The sequence below is a fragment of the Prionailurus viverrinus genome, chromosome A2 (genome assembly GCF_022837055.1).
Source record: "Prionailurus viverrinus isolate Anna chromosome A2, UM_Priviv_1.0, whole genome shotgun sequence".
NCBI classification, from domain to species: domain Eukaryota; kingdom Metazoa; phylum Chordata; class Mammalia; order Carnivora; family Felidae; genus Prionailurus; species Prionailurus viverrinus.
Window position 1 is genome coordinate 141,374,614 of NC_062562.1, and position 22,506 is coordinate 141,397,119.

The following is a 22,506-nucleotide window of genomic DNA, read 5'->3' on the forward strand; positions in this document are numbered from 1 at the left end:
CATTTGTTCCTCTCTTCTATTAGGATAGCTGTCCCTAGAAACATGAGCCATGGGGGTATAATCTTTCCAGTTCAGATTGCCCAAGAATTAGGCATTACCATAACTTTCATCATAATTTATGGTTTCTAGTATTTAAATCATTCACAATTAAAATTCAGGACATTGGAAATATATATATATTAACACCTGTGCATGTATTAATGGCATTTTATAGATTCACACAGGCATGTGCATGGGTGTATACACATACGAAAATATAAAGAAACTACTGAATTGGGACAAACCATCTGATGACATCCATTTACTCCTACAAAGGTGACATGTATATTTGGGCACACTAAATTAGATTCAAGAAACCATATTAAGATTGGGAAGAAATGACCTTATTTTTCAAAACAGTTAATGCTGAAATAATCACTGGAACCTAGATGAATTTCCATTTATGAGGTCACAAACTTTATTGCCCATCCCTCCAGATTCGAAGAATTTTAGTCATTGTGGGTATGTTCTAGAATGTAGAATTATGTGATTGTAAAAGATGCATGTGTTTTCATTTGTTGTAGCTTTGGGAGTTCAAGATTCTGCCATAGTGTATTTGCTGAGGACACAACAGCTAGACAGACCTAGCTGATCCTGCCTAAGGTACTGCATAGCTAACCATTTCTATGTGGTGGGAAAACATGTAGGTTTTCTAAACCAATCCCTTTGCAGAGGTGCAAGTCTATGTATGGAGGGGGCTTGGCAGTGATGTCCTATGGCTGCTGACAGTAGAATTAGCTACAAAGAGAAATCAACCTTGGCATCTGTGATATCAGAAAGGGATTTGGGAATACCTTAATGTGAGTAGCAAGGACATCATATGTAACTGGAAGAGTTAGGACCTCCTACACTGCTTCTTAATGGCACAGGCACTTCTGTGAATAGCTAGATCTTACCAAAGTTAGGTAGTGAAAATGTTTCCTAGAATCTAGAGCTCTGGAGCTATGTTCCCCATCCAGTTCCTTGAAGGAAACATGAAATCAAACAGATGAAAAGGAAGAAAGCATTTCAATTGTCAGGGCACAAGGGACTCATTCCTAATAATCTAGAGGGGATAAGTACTACCTTGCCTGTTTTACTCTTAGTTTTCATAACGTGGGAGCACAGGTGAAAATAATCTCCCCTCAGGGAGTATTCTTTCCTATTCCAAACTTGGCAAGAAAGAAAATTATTTTTTTTCCAAATTAATTCTTAGAACAGATCAACATATTAAAATTCTAATAGTTTGGATATGATCCATCTCTTGTGCTTCTGTTCCTATCAGGCATATTCAGAAGAATTTGGATTTTTTCCAGTCTTTTCTATCTATGCTATGGATATTTCTAAAAAGTGTCTTGTTTTCTATATGGTGGTTTTTAGAACCTCATTCTAAATCAAGCTATACCTTAGATAGAAGCCATTACCAAGTTTTATCTTAGTGGCTATCAGCTTCCATGTATGAGTTACTTAGTGTGTGAAAATGGGATATCCAATACTGCCACCCAGATTTGGAATAAGTTTAATATTGAGGTTTAAAAACAGGTATCCTTTTTGAAAAATAGGACCTATGGAAGAATTGAAAAATAAAGATTTCTAGCCACCTCATCCCTGCCAATAGGGAGCATCTCTGGCACCACTTCTGTGTACCAAATGCTGCTGCTCTCCATTTCAAAGCAAACAAGAAAGAAGTGCTGAAAGTCAGGAATTTTTTTAAGCAGATGGAAACTATTTTATGAGATTAAAATAAATAAGGATTTATTAACATAAATGGTAATAATAATACATTAATAAGATGGTACTAAGACAACAATTATTTTTAAATGAATACCTTAACAGAATTAAGAAATAAAATAAAATTAAGTATAATAAAAAAGTTGAAACTGGTGAAAAGATATCATAAATGTAGATACTGTATTTTTAATTAGTCTCATTAATGTAAAATCACAAATCAAGTGAAATAAACAAGATAAAAGAGGGCAAAAACAATAGTTAAAGTAGAGTTGAGACTTTGGAAATGTGAGATAAAGAATATGATCATTTTTGAAAACTGGATAAATAACAGAATAACTAAAATAATCATTCATTAAATAAATGTATACTGTGGCTTATTTTATGTCATAAACTACAATAGTTAATAAGGATCTGTCAGTGAACCAGGAAGACAGGTTTCAACCATCAAGGAGCTTTGTTCTGGTGGCTGGACACACAGTAGATAAGTCAATAAATTAAACTACCAAATGCAATGATTTTTCCAAAGGAAATGAACAGTGTGCTATGAGAGATGGGGATCTAGTTAAGAGTGCATGAAACTTTTTCTGTGACAGTGACATTTATTCTGAGACATGAAGGGAGGATCCAGTCATACAAAAACTAGCTAAAGAGTTCAGCAGAGACAATAGTAAGGGTGAAAGTATGAGCAGAAGAATGCTGTGATGGGTGTGTGGCTGGGGTGGAAGGGTGAATATGAGGGTGGCAGGGACCCTTGTGAAAGGATCATGCAATGTGAATGGCTTAAATATGGGTGGTGTGGTCTGACTTGCATTTTTAAAGATTTTTACTTTTAAGTAATTTATACATCAAATACAGAGCTCAAACAAGCAACCTCAAGATCAAGAGTTGCATGCTCCACTGACAGCCAGTCAGGTGCCCCAGTCTGACTTGCACTTCTAAAAGGCTACTCAACAAGAGTCGTGGGCCAGGCGAATTCTATCAGGCATTTATAGAAGAGTTACTACCTATTCTTCTCAAAGTGTTCTAAAAATAGAAATGGAAGGAAAACTTCCAAATTCATTCAATAATGCCAGCATTACCTTGATTTCAAAACCAGACAAAGACCCCACTAAAAAGGGGAATTACAGGCCAATATCCCTGATGAATATGGATGCAAAAATTCTCAACAAGATCCTGGCAAATTGAATTCAACAGTACACTGAAAGAATTATTCATCATGATCAAGTAGGACTTATTCCTGGGCTGCAGGGCTGGCTCAGTATTACAAATCAATCCACATGATATACCACATTAATAAGAGAAAGGATAAGAACCCAGACTTCAAGCTGTATTACAAAGCTGTAATCATCAAGACACTATGGTACTGGCACAAAAACAGACACTCAGATCAATGGAAGAGAATAGAGAACTCAGAAATGGACCCACAAATGTATGGCCAACTAATCTTTGACAAAACAGGAAAGACTGTTCAATGGAATGAAGACAGTCTCTTCAGCTAGGAAAACTGGATAGCGACATGCAGATGTATGAACCTGGACCACTTTCTTACACCATACACAAAAATAAATTCAAAATGGATGAAAGACCTAAATGTAAGACAGGAAGAAAGAAAATCCTTAACGAGAAAGCAGGCAAAAACTTCTTTGACCTTGGCCGCAGCAACTTCTTACTCAACACATCTCCAGAAGTAAGGGAAACAAAAGCAAAAATGAACTACTGGGACCTCATCAAAATAAAAAGCTTCTGCACAGCGAAGGAAACAATCAGCAAAACTAAAAGGCAACCGACAGAATGGGAGAAGATATTTGCAAATGACATATCAGATAAAGGGTTAGTATCCAAAATCTATAAAGGACTTATCAAACTCAACACCCAAAAAAACCCAAATAATCCAGTGAGGAAGTGGGCAAAAGACATGAATAGACACTTCTCCAAAGAAGACATCCAGATGGCCAACCGACACATGAAAAGCTGCTCAACATAACTCATCATCTGGGAAATACAAGTCAAAACCACAATGAGATACCACCTCACACCTTTCAGAATGGCTAACATTAACAACTCAAGCAACAACAGGTGTCGGTGAGGATACAGAGAAAGAGGATCTCTTTTGTACTGCTGGTGGAAATGCAAACTGGTACAGCCACTCTGGAAAAAAGTATGAAGTTTCCTCAAAAATTTAAAAATACAACTACCCTACGGCCCAGCAATTACATTACTAGGTATTTATCCAAGGGATACAGGTATGCTGTTTCAAAGGGGCACATGCACACCAATGTTTATAGCAGCACTATCAACAATAGCCAAATTATGGAAACAGCCCAAATGTCCATTGATGGATAAATGGATAAAGAAGATGTGGTATCTATATCTATATCTATATCTATATCTATATCTATATCTATATCTATATCTATATCTACAGATATAGATATGTGTGTGTATACACACACATACACAATGGAGTATTACTCAGCAATAAAAAATAATGAAATCTTGCCATTTGCAGCTACGTGGATGGAACTAGAGGGTATTATGCTAAGCAAAATGAGTCAGTCAGAGAAAGACAAATATCATATGACTTCACTCATATGAGGGGTTTAAGATACAAAACAGATGAATATAAGGGAAGAGAAGCAAAAATAATATAAAAACAGGGATGGGGATAAAACATAAGAGACTCTTGAATATGGAGAACAAACAGAGGGTTCCTGGAGGGGTTGTGGGCTAAATGGGTAAGGGGCATTAAGGAATCTACTCCTGAAATCATTGTTGCACTATATGCTAACTAACTTGGATGTAAATTAAAGAAATAAATTAAATGAAAAAATTTTAAAAAGGACAAGAACCATATGATCCTGTCAATAGATGCATAAAAGCATTTGACAAAATATAGCATCTATTTTTTTATAAAAACTCTCAACAAAATAGGGATAGATGGAACATACCTCAACATCATAAAGGCCATATATGAAAGACCCACAGCTAATATCATCCCAAATGGGGAAAAACTGAGGGACTTTTCCCTATAGTCAGGAACAAGACAAGGAAGTCCACTGTCACCATTACTATTTAACACAATACTGGAAGTCTTAGCCTCAGCAATCAGACAACAAAAAGAAATAAAGGGCATACAAATTGGCCAGGAAGAAGTAAAATTTTCTCTATTTGCAGATGGCATAATATTCTATGTTGGAAACCTGAAAGACTTCACACACACACACACAAAAAGCCAGAACTGATACATGAATTCAACAAAGTTGCAGGATGTAAAATCAATGTGTAGAAATTGGTTGCATTTTTATACACCAACAAAGAAGCAGCAGAAAAAAAAAATCAAGGAATTGATCCCATTTGCAATTGCAAATACAATTTATTCCTAGATACCTAGAAATAAACCTAACTAAAGAGGCCAAGTATCTGTACTCTGAAAACTATAGAACACTTAATGAAAGAAACTGAAGAGGACACAAAGAAATGGAAAATCATTCCATGCTCAAGGATTGGAAGAACAAGCATTGTTAAAATGTCTCTACTACCTAAAGCAATGTACACATTTAATGCAATCCCTACCCAAACACCATCAGCATTTTTCAGAGCTAGAACAAAGAATCCTAAAATTTGTATGGAACCACAAAAGACCCCAAATAGCCAAAGCAACCCTGAAAAAGAAAACAAAACTGGAGGCATCATGATTCCAGATTTCAAGCTATGTTACAAAGCTGTAGTCATCAAGACAGTATGGCACTGGCACAAGAACAGACACATGGATCAATGGAACAGAATAGAAAACCCAGAAATGGACATGCACCTATATGGTCAACTAATCTTCAACAAAGCAGGAAAGAACATCCAAAAGAAAAAGTCTCTTCAGGGGCGCCTGAGTGGCGCGGTCGGTTGGGCATCCGACTTCAGCCAGGTCACGATCTCGTGGTCCGTGGGTTCGAGCCCCACGTCAGGCTCTGGGCTGATGGCTGGGAGCCTGGAGCCTGTTTCCGATTCTGTGTCTCCCTCTCTCTCTGCCCCTCCCCTGTTCATGCTCTGTCTCTCTCTGTCCCAAAAATAGATAAACGTTGAAAAAAAAATAAATAAAAATAAAAATAAATAAAAAAAAAAAGAAAAAGTCTCTTCAACAAATGGTGTTGGGAAAACTAGACAACAGCATGCAGAAGAATGAAACTGGACCACCTTCTTTCACCATACTCTAAAGTAAATTCAAAATGGATGAAAGACCTAAATGTGAGACAGGAAACCATCAAAATCCTAGAGCAGAACACAGGCAGCAACGTCTTTGACCTCAGCCAGAGCAACTTCTTACTAGACACATCGCTGGAGGCAAGGGAAACAAAAGCAAAAATAAACTATAGGGACCTCATCAAGATAAAAAGCTTCTGCTCAGCAAAGGAAACAATCAATGAAACAAAAAGGCAGCCTATGGAAAAAGATAAGATATTTGCAAATGACATATCTGATAAAGGGTTAATGTCCAAAATCTATAAAGATTTATCAAACTCAATTCCCAAAGAACAAATAACCCAGTTAAGAAATGGGCAGAAGGGGTGAATAGACACATTTCCAAAGAAGACATCCATTTGGCTAACAGACATATGAAAGGATGCTCAACATCACTCATCATCAGGGAAATACAAATCAAAACCATGATGAGATGCTACCTCACACCTCTCAGGATGGCTAAAATTAACAACACAAGAAACAACAGGGGTTGGCAAGGATGCAGAGTAAGTGAACCCTCTTGCACTGCCGGTGGGAATGCAAACTGGTGCAGCCACTCTGGAGAATAGTATGGAGATTCTTCAAAAAACTAAAAATAGGGGCACCTGGGTGGCTCAATTCGTTAAGCTTCTGACTCTTGATTTTGGCTCAGGTCATGATCTCACAATTTGTGAGATCAAGCCGTGCATCAGGCTCTGCACTGACAGTGTGGAGTCTACTTGGGACTCTCTCTCTCCCACTCTCTGCCCCTCCCCTGCTCACATGTGTGCATGCTCTCTCTCTCTCTCTCAAAATAAACAAATAAACTTTAAAAATAAATAAATAAAAGGACATAATAAAAGAATAAATGTAAAGAGATGCTTACAGAAGGGACTGACAGGAGGGAAATGGACATGAACAACTAAAGTAATGACACAGAATTGGGAGGGGCCTCCAAAAATTCTGATTAAAACTATAGAAGTTATTATAAAGATATCATAGTGGAATTTTTAGAAATGTCTTTTAGTTTACAAATTTCAGAACTTGCTTTAAATATTCTGTTAAGGTCCTGCATGTGAATCCATATGGTTTGAAAAGCTGAGTAAATAATGGCAGACACTTTTAATCAAAACTTCATGGTCCACTTAGCTTTAATTCCCAAGAACTCCATTATTTGCAATATATAATATTATGCAATTTATAATATGTAATATAAAATGTAGTGAAAAATAGTCTCAGGGATCTTCTCATTCATTCAAGCAACTTAACTCTCTCCAGTACAACGTAATTCTGTAATGTCAGAGGTATTAGAAAATATCCCAAACTGCCTCTTTGTTTTCCATAGAAGGCCAGTTAAGATGACTTCATAAGCCATGCAGTGAGTTCTCCAGCAGGTGGTGATAAAGAGACAGATGTAAATGGCAGTCCTGGCAACCTTATACCATTGAGGGAATGCAGAAATTTTTTTCTTAAAGATTTTCTGGAAATTTCACTTTGTAAGAAACATAATAAGCAGTACAACATAAATGAATTTGGTCTAAAATACCTCAGATACAGACAGCAAGAAAAAAAAAATCTAGTCCAGGAATGGTTAGGACCCCAAAGAGCCAATCAGCCACTTAAAAAGTCATTACTGAAAATGGTAAATAGCAGGATAAGAAAGTCTTGATTATATGGCTTTATATGACATTAGAGTGCTATTGTATGCATTTTTAATAGTTGGAGAATGTATGAGATTGACTTAAGGGGCAGTAAAAGGAAGGAAGGAAGGAAGGAAGGGAGGGAGGAGGATAGTCAATATGTCGCTGTTAGCACCTAGGGGAACGAAGGTAGCAGGTTAAAGGAACAGGTTGAAGAAAGGTGGATACTATTACTAAAAATCCATCGCTTCTCGGCCTTTTGGCTAAGATCAAGTGTATTACTAAAAATCCAGATGAACAAGAAATGGAACCAGCACACCCACAGTAACTTGGGGCCAGTGAACAAGGTGGAAAAGGGAAGCTAAATGGAATTCACATCATAACCTAAAAGCACAGTGTAGCTGTGATGGTTGGAGAGGACATGGTGGGGAGACTCGAAAAAACTGATAGGCAAGCACATTAAATATAATTGATTTCTCTGTTTAATTACAAGAAAGAGGATGCAGAAGAGAATAGGAGTGTGATGGAAATGTCTTACTGTGGGTAACTTGGACAATTCGAAATTAGAAGCAAATAATGATTGCTGTTATGTTTTTGTCTAAGAAAAACTGCATTCTGAGGAGATAGGATTAAATCCTTGTCAACAATACAGAAAACTGGTAACTACTGCCATTGTCGTGGGCAGTAGTGCTTTTCTTCAGACCACCTCACCAGGCTCACAAATCTCAGACTGTGCCTTCCAAGAGAGCTATAGGGGCTACCGTTGGCATACTGCACTAGTCAGCGATCATGTAATGCCTTCTGGACTGGCCTTTATTTCTGGGAGATTCTAGGCATGAGCAAGGGAAGCTGAATATAGTAAGAAACTGACCTCCTGTGTCCTCACTTAACTCCAGCAGGTACACATGCTCACCTCTACTCCAAGTCTTGATCCCACCCACCTTGACAGATTAAGGTCTGAGCAGATATTAGTTCTGCAAGAGACACAATGCAAGGGAGATACTGAGTAATTTCTCCCTCCCTATTCTTAATTTGGAAGAGTCAACTGGGTTTAAATATCTTTACATTTTTAGCCCTCCCCATTTCCCATACACACTAGCATTTGTATATTCCTTTTTCTCATGGGTATACCTCTCCCCTGTGGTCTTTTCTTCCAAATCATTATGAACTGAAAAGGACTCTAGGAAAGAATATTCTTTGCCATTTCCCAGCTTTATGGGAAGTTCAGGCAGGTGCTTCAGCTTCTCTGGATCTTGGCCAATATCTCCATCTGTGAAGCTCACAATGGTTGAACTAGGTCGTCATTTCCTGACGGGTGGTTCACGAACCCCTGGCTGTTCAAGACTGTATTCCAGGGCACTCAGTTCAATACAAGTTGAAATGGTATTTGCTTTGATTTATATTTTTAAGTAGTAAATAAAAATCTTTAAAATGTCCTAGTAATGGGACGCCTGGGTGGCTTAGTCAGTTAAGCATTCAATTCCTGATTTTGGCTCAAGTCATAATCTCACAGTTCATGAGATGAGGCCCCATGTGGAGCTCCGTGCTGAGGTTGTACAGCCTGCTGGGGATTCTCTGTCGCCGCCCCCTACCCCCTGCCCCCGCCTCTGTCTTCCCCAGTGCACACTCTCTTTCTCAAAATAAATAAACATTAAAAAAATCCTATTAAAACAAGAATATTCGAAAGCCTCCAACTACACAGCAGATGAATATGTGCTGTGCTTAGTGGGAGTCAGATGAGACTGGGAGTAGTTTATCACACCTGCACACAGAAAGCTTTGGCAGTTTTGACTGTTATTTAGAATTAAGTTGTTTTTGATTTTGGTCAGGATATTGACGTTTATGTAGTCAGGGTACTGAATATTTCCTTACCATAAGGATCTCTCATGTTGCCATTTTTTTTAAGTGTATTTATTTTGAGAGAGAGAGAGAGACAGAACACAAGTGGGGTAGGGGCAAAGAGAAAGGGACAGAGAGTTCCAAGCAGGCTCCACACTGTCAGCATAGACCCCAACTCGGGACTCAAACTCATAAACTGTGAGATCATGACCTGAGCCGAGATCAAGAGTGGGGCTTTTAACCAGCTGAACCACCCAGGCACCCCTCATGTTGCCATTTTATAGCTACTCCACTTCCTTCTCATTCACTCCCCTTCATCCCTGGCAATACCAGCCTGTTCTCCATCTCAAGAATGTTCTATAAATGAAATCATACAGTATGTAACCATTTGGGATTCACTGTTTTCACTCAGGATAATTCTCTGGAGTTGCAACCAGACTGTTAGATGTATCAACAGTTCATTCCTTTTTATTGCTGAGTAATGTTCCATGGTATGAATGTCCACTTTGTTTAACCACTCACCTGTTGTTTTCACTTTGGGGCTATTACAAAGCTGCTGTGAACAGTTATGGTCAGATTTTTGAGTTAACATAAGTTTTCATTTCTCTGGCATAACCACCCAGGAGTGCAATTGCTGGGTCTATTGTAATTTCACGTGTAAGTTTTTAAGAAACTATCAAACTGTTTTCCAGAGTGGCTGTATCATTTTACGTTTGTACCAGCAATGCAGGAATGATCCAGTGTTCCACATCCTTGCCAGCATTTAGTGTTGTCACTATTTTTTGTTTCTAATTTTAGTTATTCTGACTGGTGTATGGTGATGTCTCATGGTGCCTATAATTTCCATTTCCCCAATGGCTTATTGATGTTGAACATCTTTCCATGTGTTTATTTGCCCTTTGTATAGGGCCTTCTCACCAAAAATAAATAAAGGTAACTATGTGAGGTGATGGGCAATAGCTGTATTAATTAACTTGACTGTAGTAATCATTTCACAATATGTACATATACCAAATCATCACATTGTACTCTTTAAATATATCCAATTTTGCCAATTATACTTCAAAAAAAATGAGCAAACTAAAACATTACCAGTACACCACTAAATTTAGAAATAGTTTTGTTTCTGCTTCCTTTTTGCTAATTTTGAGAGCAGAAAACATGATTTTTACTTCTTATATTTTCCCACAGCACTTTCTACAGAGCTAGTCATAAAAAGTAGGCATACCTAACAAGTACACATGAATCAATTGAAAGATTGTGAAAGCACTGAGGGAGTCATCAGAAATTATAAGTGATGGAAGAAGCTTGGATTTGAAAATCATAAAATGTTCTCTTTCTTTTTTACCATCAATATTCTGGTTTTAGCTTCAATATTTCAGACTTAAAGATCACTGAAGGAAAACATTCAACAGCGCTCTGAAGATGTGTTCAGGAGTTATGCATAAGCTATTCTCTGTTCTTCACATGGATATTTTCATCTTTGAACCTAAATGGCCTGAGGCTGCACTATTTAATTTTTATTTGTTTTTTTAGTGATCTTTATTTACTCTAGAAGTTCATTCTTTTAAAAAAATTTTTTTTTAATGTTTACTTATTTTTGAGAGAGAGACAGACAGTGAGCGGGGGAGGAGCAGAGAGAGAGAGGGAGACAGAATCCGAAGGAGGCTCCAGGCTCTGAGCTGTCAGCACAGAGCCTGATGCAAGGCTGAAACCCACGAACTGTGAGATCATGACCTGAGCTAAAGTTGGACGCTTAACTGACTGAGCCACCCAGGCGCCCCACTAGCAATTCATTCTTAAAGCTAGGCAGTTAATTCCTTAACCTGCTGTATTTTGTTCAAAAGATCTTGTAGCAAATAATATTTTTTCTTGAAGAATGGAGTCATGTCTTATCCAGTAACGGGCAGTTTGTACCATGTTTAAGTGTTTCCAGTTTCATCATCCTTCACAGTACTATTTTATTTTATTTTATTTTATTTTATATTTTTATATTTCAGTCTTGAAGACTTTATTGGATTTGCATCCTACTCCATTAACTCCCACCTCCCTTGGGCTCTTTCATGACACAAATGGGAGAAAAATGTGGATGGAGATAAAGGTAAGAATGAATGTGTGAAATTGATCCTTTTCCTTAACCAACAAGTTAGGCTCATTTACATGTAATGATACAACACATATTTGCTCTGATTTTTGTAGTTTTTAAAAATATCTTTTCCTATACAGTAAGCTTTATTTTTTTATGTGGTCTTCATATATTTAGAAAGGCTTATATTTTTTTTATTCACTGGTTGACTTTATATTTGTGATATTATGTAATTTTCTTGGTTACCAATTTTTTAACAGTTCCTGTTAGTTTCCTGCTAGGAAAACATTGATAAAATAGTCATGTTCAGACCTCTGTGACTAATATTTTGAACTTCAATGTATGGCTTTAATATATCCTTATTAAATTCCATCGTTGGATTTTCCCCATTTATCTAGCATTTTGAGATAATTTTATATTTTGATAAAAGCATGAACATTTGTGTTCTATGTTATTTCCGGAGATGTGTTTCACTATTATTTTGATACTGAGAAGCACTGTCACCCTTCTAGAACCAAGCACTATGTTTTACATCAAATAATTCCAGAAATGACCTGGTTTCCCTTAACAGCTTGTAGAAAACTTAAGGCCCAATATTTTGTTCATTTAATACAGGCAGACCCATCACAATGATATACACTTTTATTTTAGCTCCACTTTTTTATTCAGATCCATTTTAATTCATGCAATTTTATCATATTCTATTTATCATTGTAAGTCACCTATAATTCTTTCTGCAATAATGTTCTTCTTCCCAGCTTTTGAAAACCCCCAAATCTGATGCTCATAGAAATTAACTCAAAATGTTAATAAACACATGGAACTTCTTGAAAATACAGTTAAACACATCAAGCTTTTATTAAGATTTTCTTTGGTAAGGCGTCTGGGTGGCTCAGTCTGTTCAGTGTCCGACTTCAGCTCAGGTCATGATCTGACAACTTGTGAGTTTGAGCCCCGCATCGCATCAGGCTCTGTGCTGACAGCTCAGAGCCTGGAGCCTGTTTTGGATTCTGTGTCTCCCTCTCTCTCTGCTCCTCCCCCACTCGCACTCTGTTTCTCTCTCAAAAATAAACATTAAACAACAACAAAAAGTTATCTCTATATTTTTAGTTCTCATTCATTCATTCATTCATTCAGTCATTCCTGCACGTAAGTTCAGTTAATTTGAGGTTTTAGTTTTCCTGACATAATTATCACCAGTCTTTATATTTATCTGCCTCATAGGGACCTTGGCCATCTTTGGTATAAGCCCTTTTAATATTAGAGCTCAAGAGAGTTTGCTATGAACTACAGAAATTTCATTCAATGCCTCACCCTTCCCTTTCTCAGTGAAGCCTGTGTGTGCATCGTTAGAACTTTCTTTCCATCCTATGGTCCAACCTCCCTCTTGTAGATATTCAGGCAACTGGGCCATTGCCATCAGTAAACTTTATGAAGTCTTATTTCTCCTATTTCCTATCGTTTTGTTTTTCTTAATACAAATCTGTGATAACACAATTTACATACAAGATATTTTACATGCAAAGGTAAGAAACAAGAAAACAGTATTAATAGTGTCATCCAATATACAAAAATGTGGGTCATATTTATTTTGCCAATTACATTTGAATACATTGGTTCCATTGTAACATGTTTTCCTTAATAATTTCAAACCTTAATTGGGAAAAAAATCTTAGATAAAAAAATCTTGTTAGTTAGAATTAAAGAAGAAGTATCTTTATTTTTTAAAAGGATATTGTTAAATTTCTACATTGCTATAGACTCACTGCAGAGATTATAATAGCTATATAATCTGAAGTGTTTTGTTATTGCCAATGCACTTTCATGCAAAATAAATTCTCTATAAATATTCTCTGAAATATTCTGAATGGCTTTTCTACTTCTTTGCTTCTACTTACTTTTTGTTTAACTTTAGCCTGAGGGCCTAATAGATAATCATAGCCAAAGTGAAAGTTAAAAATTAACTCTGAACTAGTTTGTCACCTGCCTCTACCAAGGGATTTGCAAAGTTATAACTTGTTCAGCTCCTGGGAGCTGAGTTAATTATGGCAAATCACACTAATTAAATTATTCACTAGGTCTTGAGGAAAAACAATCTATTACGTTGTAGAATGCATTGTGGATTTGCCTTAAGACTCCCAGCTCGTCGTTCCCTGTGTCAGGAAATGCCTATTTAGACATTTAGTTTAAGTGAGAACAGTATGGTGAAGCTGAAGATTTGATGTTCTTTAGGCCCCCCGGGGCTTTTAATTCAATTCCCATTTGTTGCACACTTGCTATGAGCAAATCCTACGTGTTACACCCTGTGTCCTCAGAGGTTACAGATAAAAACCTGATGTAAGAAACGTACATATAGAATTATAGTACAAGGCAAACAAAAATATATATATAACTGGAAAATAAGGAAGAAAATGAGATGGACTCTGACAGGCTTAAATAAAGCTTCATAGAGGCAGAGAAGGAAGATTAAAGCCGAGTTTTAAAGGGGCAAAACTTATACATGCAAAGATGGGAATGCAACAAAGGGCACTTGAAATAGGCGACAGGGTGACTAAGACACAGAGGGAAGAATGTGCGTAGCCCTTTCAGAGAGCACACAAGTTAAGATAGCAGGTGAAGTCTTGAGCTGCGTGGCAACCCTGGGTTCTCTTAACACAGCGCTCGATGCGTTTTTTTGTTTAGCTGCTCGTTCAGTTGCTTGAATCATGGAGCACAGCAATCATTCAGGAAAACTTGCCAGGCACTGGGCAGCTCTGAGCTTGCCTCTGTGCAGGAGCTAGTCTGTAGTGAGAAGACACTGCTCTACATTTCTTGCTCCAGGATGGGTGTGGAGACAGCGATCCGACTTGTAAGGACCTGTGCATACACGCATGCGCGCGCGACGCACGCACGCACGCACGCACGCACTTCTGTGAGGTCTTCCAGACTAGGGGCAAGTCTGTCTGGGTTAAAATCCTAGCTCTGCCCCTTACTAGTTGTGCAAACTTGAGCAATCTATTTCACCCTTCCTAAGGCTTACTTCCTCCTTGAGAAAGGACCATGATAACATAACACCTACTTTGCAGGAATGATGTGAGGATTAAATGTGAATTAATGCACATACATTAACCAGGACTGCATTATACAGCACCTTTGTGCAATTTAGAAAATTTTAACCCTCTCTCCAGACCTCTCCACAACCTTTTGCCAGGGCACTCAGATCAATGAGTGGAGATGAAGACATTTTCAGTCCCTTGCTGCCTTCATACAAACAGCCCTCTGCAAGGTGCACCTGCACAACTGTACACAGAAATCCTGGAGAAAGGACGTAGCATAATGCTTTGCTATAACAAGATTTCAGTAAACATGGGACATCATTATAATCATTAGGCGGCAAACCACTGCAAAACACAGTGTTGAGGCTCCGTTGGAGACTACCTGGTTAAGCCGGTTATGAAAAGAGACTGCTGTATTCACAATCCACCCCTAAGTCTTAGGAAAGCGTTCAAAATACAGAATGGGAAAGCATAGCAATAGGCCTCTATTCCTGTGTGACTCTCCTCCCACTAGATGGTGCTGTCTTTCAATGCAGGCTCAGCTTCCGCTTGTTTTGGTGGAACTGATTTCCGTTTAGAGATGGCCTTTATTTACCAGTAACTCAATCGATAGCCAGGTGGTGTTTGTCCCCCACAGGCTTCCTTCAGCTCTTGGTGGAGGAGGAGGTGTTACTTCTGTCTCAGAGCATCCGTGTTCCACAATGTACTTAAACACTGCTCCAAGGAAATAACCTTCCCTAGATGGTAGAAAGCTTCAGGAGAGCTGTGAGCGGCTATGAACTTCCTGACTCATTGAATTCACAACCAGAATGGCATCAATAAGTAATTTACCACATAACAGCCTCACTTTACCGTTTGACCACCCCTGCTTGTGATAGTGAGAGCAGAGGCAGGACTTGATCATCCAACTGTGTGGTTATAAAAAGTTATTCTCCAGACACGTGAGCTGCAAGCCAGGGGAGGAGGATTCTGCCCAACCTGAGTCCCAAGGCTGTATTTTCGTTATTTCTATCTTCCTCTTATTTTCATTTTTCTCATTCTAAGGAATTTGTGAACTTCACTACCCAAAACAGGTTTCTGAGAAGTCCTTCAGTTGAAGTGTTTATATCACATTATGAGGATAACCTGCTACTTAAGGGGACAGGGCACTGCTGTGCCTCCACACCCATTCGTGAACAGCACACCTCCTACTAAATTTGGAACAAAATCTACATCTCAGTTTTAATGGTAAAATATCTGCAAAACAAGAAGAGGGAAGAGAAATCATTGAATCAGATCGTGACTTTTTGCTGCCTAAAATGCTCCCGTGGCTGCTTCTTGCCTCTCGCAATGGTTCTCAGACTTGGGACACTTGGACAAACTCATTCCACAGCATTTGAAGGCATGGCTTTTCGGAAGGGAGGATACGTGAGATGAAAGGTGGGCTGTATTACAGTATCCAAAAGAGGCCATGTTCAAACGTTCAGTCTATACACAGAGCCTTGGAGATTCTGGTGAATAATACCACACACGCCAGTTAAAGGCAGGGAGTAAGTCCTTTGTTAACTCCACTGCCCTAGAGGAAGAAATAAAATAAACCCATAATTTACCGGGGCTCCAGGGTGGCTCAGCTGGTTAAGGAACTGGATCTGGATTTCAGCTCCATTCATGATCTCACAATTCATGAGATCTGACAGCACGGAGCCTGCTTGGGGCTCTCTCTGTCTCCTCTCTGTGTCTCAAAATAAATAAACTTTTTAAAAGTTTTTTTAATTAAAAAAAAAAAAACAACAACATAATTTACCTAGTGTTCTCCATAGTCTGACTCCTGCCAAAAATCTCCAGCTCATTTACTGCTGGCTCCTCAGTGCATTCTATGACCAACTAAGGGAAGTGTTCATCCTTCCTCGCACTATGCCATTTTCCTTCAGAGTTTTGTGCATTTTCTCTGCCTGGGATGCCTGTCTTTTTTTAGATTACCCAAACCAACCAACAAACAAACAAACAAACAAACAAACAAAAATCCTTCTCATCCTCAGCTCCAGCCTTTATTTTCTCTGTGGCACTTTCTTTCTCCCCCCCCCCCCGAAAACTAAATATCACCTTCTTTTGGCCATCTCTTCATCTCCTCCATCAATTGAGAGTAAGAACTGCCTTGTTGGATATGATCACTGTACCTGGCACGTAGCTAATAAATCCATGCCTAGTGAATAAATGAATGCAGTACTATTCAAAGGAAACACATTGCATTTGGGTTGCTCGGTAACGGTAGTGTAGGATGGTGAAATAAACCAGTGCAAATCTTATATAAGGGTTAACTTATTAGCCTGTTTTAAAATCTAAGTCAGATAGAAGGTGAAGGACTGGCTAACGTCACACACAGAAGTATCTTAGCAGAATCCGAAACCTTAAACGTAAGGAACGTTCAAGCTCTAGAACGTAAAATGATAGTGTTATAGATTCTTAAATGGGAAACAGCTTGTCTAATTCCAGACCTCATTTTAATATTCCAGCTGACACAGGGAAGATCCAGAGAGGTAAGAGACTGACTCATTTCAAAATGTCTTAGCCCTAAAAAAAAAAAAAAAAAAAAAAGTCTTAGCCCTTTCAGCTCTCAGGCCATGGGGGGATCTATCATGGGGAGTGGACTCTGAGGAGACGCTGGAGGTGAGATGGCGTTGAATTGCAGCGAAATTCCAAATGGTTCCAGAAGTCCTCACCTGCAGTGTTCATCATGCTTGGGTCCTGCCCTCCACCTCACCCACTTGCTCATCCTGTGTTGAGTCATTTTCTAAGGAATTGGTAGAATTGTAAATTTCTACTTAAATGTCTATTTATGACATGGTTTTATTCTCAAGCAGTTGCGTATAAACTTTCAAAGAACTGGTTTTTATAAATCCATGTCTCTAATTCATAATATAAGTCTAACAAAATGAGATGAGAGGGATTTTTCAGAGAGAAAAAGTATAGGAAAAGGAAGTCACATTCCCAGATTTAGGGAGCTATGTATGCCTCCTACAATCCCCCAAACATAAGAACACTGTCTCTCTTCCTCATACTGAGAAGCAAGGCAGAGGGGAAGAGAGATGGGAAATCACAGAAAGGAAGCCTAGATGGTTACTGAGATGATTTTGGAATAGAAAACAAACCTAAAGGTTGCTAAGTCCAATGGTCAATTTTTAGTTCTTATCTTACTTGACCTAGCAGCAGAATTTGATACAGTTGGTCAGTCACTCCCTCCTGCTGCAAATATTTTTCTTCCCTTGGCTTGCATTCTACCTTGAAGCTTCGGTTAACCCCAGGACTCATCCCTTGAATGTATTTATTTTTATATCTACTGGTATTCATTTGGTGAGCTCATCTAGCCTCATGGCTTTAAATATCACTAATTTGTTTCTGCAGCTCAGTCTTCCCTCCCCCCCCCCCGCCCCCTCCCCCACATACATGGACGCATACTTACCTGCCTACTTAACTTTTCCTCTTGGACTTTAATAGGTATTTCAAGTTTTACATGGTCCAAACTGAGCTCCTATTCCTCCTTTTTAAACCTGCCCCTTCTGGAACCTTTTCCATCTTAGTTAATGGTAACTCTATATCCTTCCAGCTGCTTAGGTTCCATGCTGGTCTCCTCTCTCACAAACCCAACATCCAATTCAAGCCAATACTCAAACAGATAAAAATCCTACATGTTAACCCTACAGATAACAGATAACCTACATGTTAGAGGATAATATGTTTTATCTAGTCCTATATCTTGAACAGCATGTCTGGAAGAACATAACACTGCTCAGAAAGTACTTGTTGAATAAGGGAATCAATGATTTCGAGACTAAGAATATGAGTACGTGTTTTTAAAAAAAGATATTTCCTTAAAATCAAGAGTTCGATATGTAAGGCACAAAGTTAAGAATTGGGAAGGAAAGAAATAGATCTTTGTTTGACAATGAATTTATTTTAGATCATCCATAAATATGGTTCCATAAATATGGTGACCTGTTAAAATCACCTTCACAGTCTTTCTTTCCCCATGTTCAGGAATTACATCAGAGTATCTGGGGGAAGGGCACAGCCATGGGTATTTTCTAAAGCTCTGCAAGTGATTCCAGTGGGAGCCAAGCCTGAGAACGACTGCTGTATGGGAATCATTCTTAAAGTTAGTGTTTACATACTAATTACTTGTTCTAAATGTTTCATACTGGAATCTCACTCTTTTTTCTTCCCTAACAAGCTAATCTATTATTTTTCATAAGGTTTTCAATCACTCAGCATGCTAGCACTGTGTACAAAAAATAAAGAATGCAAGAAAATTAGCCTAAAATTATCAGGACAAATATAAGTATTCTGAAAGGCAGCTAAAATAAAAATACAAGAGGGTTAGCTTTCTATGTGCCAGCAATAACCCTTTCCAATACAATGAGGAAAAACAAATCTATTCACAAAGAAATAAAAATTACAAAATACTAAGGGATATTTAAGAAATAATCAAGACTTAAAAAAAACTATAGTGCTTTATACAAGTTTAAAAGAAATATTTTGAATCAATTGAAACATACTGTATTCCTGCATGGGGAGATTAAATATTTTAAACTTGTCAATTCTTCCCCAAAGAATCTAATCTTAGTGTATGCCCAGTCACAATCCCATCTTGACTAGATGATTTAAAAAGTCACCTGGGGCAACTGGGTGGCTCAGCTGGTTAAGCATCTGACTCTTGATTTTGGCTCAGGTCGTGAGATTGAGCCCCCATTGGGCTTGGTGTGGAGCGTAGAGCCTGCTTGGGATTCTCTCACCCTCACTCCCACTGCCCCTCCCCTGCTCACACTTTCTCTCTCACTCACTCAAACAAACAAACAAACAAACAAACAAACAAACAAATTCACCTAAAGGATATTAAAAAGAAAAATGAGGAGTGATGACTTAGCCTCCCAAATATCACACCATTCTGTGCAGCTGTGATGATCCAAATAGTGTGGTCCCAGTGAAGGAATAAATGGGTATAGGAATGGGTTAGCATTTCCTTGTGTTTTTCAATTGCTGGGCTATAATTATCTCAACAAAGAACTCAAATAATCTATTGTACTTGAATTGTGTACCAAGTCCCTCTCTTAGAGATGCATTTTTTAAAATTAAATTTAGTGAAAAATAAACTGTTTAATCTTGTTAAGTGGTTAAAGAAACAATTTTGTTTTGAAACAGGAAGGGAAACTCCTCCTTATTCCCTAAATCCTAATTTAGGAAGCACTGCAATTAAGTCCCCAAACTGATCCATCACTTACGGGGATTCATATGTGACATAGTTGTTACCAACTATTGTCATGGTTATTTTCTTCACAAAGCTTACTACAATTTATTTTCTCACTTACTTAATATTTACTTCAACAACATAAAAATAAATTCCTTAAGGAGAAGGACCTGGTAAGTCATTAGTGGCCTGGAGAATGGTATATGCTCAATAAAATATTTGCCAAATACAGCCTTAGTGAGAATCTCATATTCATCTACTTCTCCTACCATTTCTGACTTTGTAAGATGCTCCATAGCCTGTGAGTCAGTTCACTACTATATCTCACCCAAAGTCCCCTTGAAAGTATCTGCTTACACTGGAACTGAATGGTCTAGGATGGGAAATTACCCAAACATTCCACGCTGCATAAGAACATGTTAACAAACCTCAAAACTCAATTTGATTTTAATATTAAAAAACACTTTTTAACGTTTATTTATTTTTGAGACAGAGAGGGATAAAGAGAGAGAGCAGAGGAGGGACAGAGAGAGAGAGAGGGAGACACAGAACCTGAAGCAGGCTCCAGGCTCTGAGCTGTCAGCACAGAACCCAACATGGGGCTTGAATTCACAAACCATGAGATCACGACCTGAGCCCAAGTTGGATCCCTAACTGACTGAGCCACACAGGCGCCCCTGATTTTAATATTTTTGATACTACAGCACCTGTGAAAAAATGTGAAAAATTGCCTTATTTGTATGGTAATTATATATTAGATCCTTAAATCAAGCCACAACTAAGCCAAATATTTAGTAGAAGTACCATTTCGGAAAATCCAGAGTATTCTGCCCCATTACTTACACTGTTCTATTAGAGATAAATTTAAACCTAGCAGAATAATCACATTTTTCTAGTTTCCTCAAAGAATCATTAAGCTTAATTTTTATATTGAAATTAAATTATTTGAACATACACAAAACAGTGGGTCAAATTTGACATATAAAAAATAAGACTCTACATGCAAAAGGGGAGGAACAGCGTCTTTTAATAGTAGATAGGATAGATTTACATTGAGAATGTTGAGTTTAACATGGTAAGTTTTGTTCACCAAATTCATATAACTTTTATATAACAGTTAATGCTAAAATGTTCTTGTTCATAACCAAATATTACTTGATGGAATGTCATGAATTAGTAGCTTCAAAAAAATTGAAATATAACAGGTACACATGAAAAACACCAATCTTTTCAGAAAGAACAGAATACTGAATTTTCAGTAATTCGAATTTTACTTTGCTTGCCAATATAAAGTTCTATTGTACAGTCTTGATTATGACTATGTTTAGTGAATATTAAATAAGGTACTAAGAATAGTGGAAGTCTCCTTGCCTTCGCACTATCAATTTGGGATATGTAAGAGATCAATATTACAAAAGACAAGAAGAAAAAAAAGTCTCTCAAAGTACTTTGATGATCTGTTAATGTAAAGTGAGTGTCTCTTTTTATTTTTTGTTATTTTATCTCTATTTTATTTTATTTGTATTCATTTTTGAGACAGAGACAGAGAGGGAGAAAGAGAGAGAGCGAGAGAGCAGGAGAGGGACAGAGAGAGAAGGAGACAGAACCTCAAGCCTGATGCAGGGCTCAAACTCAGGAATCTGAGCTGAGATCGTGACCTGAGCTGAAATCAAGAGTCAGACACTTCCAGACTGAGCCACCCAGGTGGCCCCCATTTTCTCTTTTTAAAACTCAAATGTGTGTATGTCTTTGTTCTCCAGTCTTCTCCTCCAAACCTACTTATGTCTTATCTCTCTTGCCAAATTCTGGCTTCTTTTCTACTTATTTGCTCTCTACACAATGATAAACTTCTTAAGGACCAGAATTGCGTGTCCTACCTGTCTTGGCATGCATGTCCTGAAGTGGTCTAGTACCACATTCTTCATATACTAAAATGTGTGTGTGCATGTACAGAACAGGAAGTCAAGTGGGATGGTTTTTTTAATATCCATTTTAGGCCCAGAAATAGAATATAATTAACCCTTGAACAACATAGGGATTAAGGATGGCAACCCCCACGCAGTTGAAAATCCATGTGTGACTTTTGACTCCCTGAAAACTTAACTACTAATAGGCTATTGTTAACTAGAAGCCTTACCAATAACATACACAGTTAACACACATTTTTTTATATGTGTTTTCTATTTTATTCTTACAATAAAGTAAGCTAGAGAAAGGAAGATATTATTAAGAAAATCGTAAGAGAAAATAACATTTATAGTACCATATCAAAAAAATCCACATATAAGTGGATTCATGCAGTTCAAACCTTCAAGGGTCAACTGAACTATAATAGTAAGTACTCTATCTGTAGAGTGATTACTATTTTTTCAAAGAACTTCCATAATTATTCTCTCATTTTACTCTCATATCAATGATGTGAAATATCAAGGGCAGAATTATTATGTAGGTGGAAACCAGGACATAAATACTTAAGTGGTTTTCCTTAATTCACAAAAACATGGACACATCCGAAATCAAAATGCAAATTCCCTGCCTTCTTTTAATCCAGGATTCTGTCTCTTAGATGCTCTTGACCTGTCTTTCATGGAAAGAAATCAACCTACTTTCTTGAAATTCATTATGACTCAGTTTTAATTGAATTAACCTTTAGTTAAATTACATAAGAAATAACTACTAAACCATGTGAAGAAGTCAGTGTGTTTAGCAAAAATGTAGCATGTG

The 22,506-nt window shown here is 37.7% G+C and overlaps 1 protein-coding gene across 2 annotated transcripts in view; it reads left to right on the forward strand.

The window, feature by feature from the left end:
• ASB15 (ankyrin repeat and SOCS box containing 15) overlaps positions 1–22,506 on the forward strand; it is a 58,670-nt gene that overhangs the window by 2,351 nt on the left and 33,813 nt on the right. For both annotated transcript variants that reach the window (XM_047850143.1, XM_047850144.1), the window contains exons 2-3: positions 564–642; positions 11,441–11,541. The gene's annotated coding sequence lies outside the window, so the exon portion shown is untranslated. The remainder of the gene's footprint in view (positions 1–563; positions 643–11,440; positions 11,542–22,506) is intronic.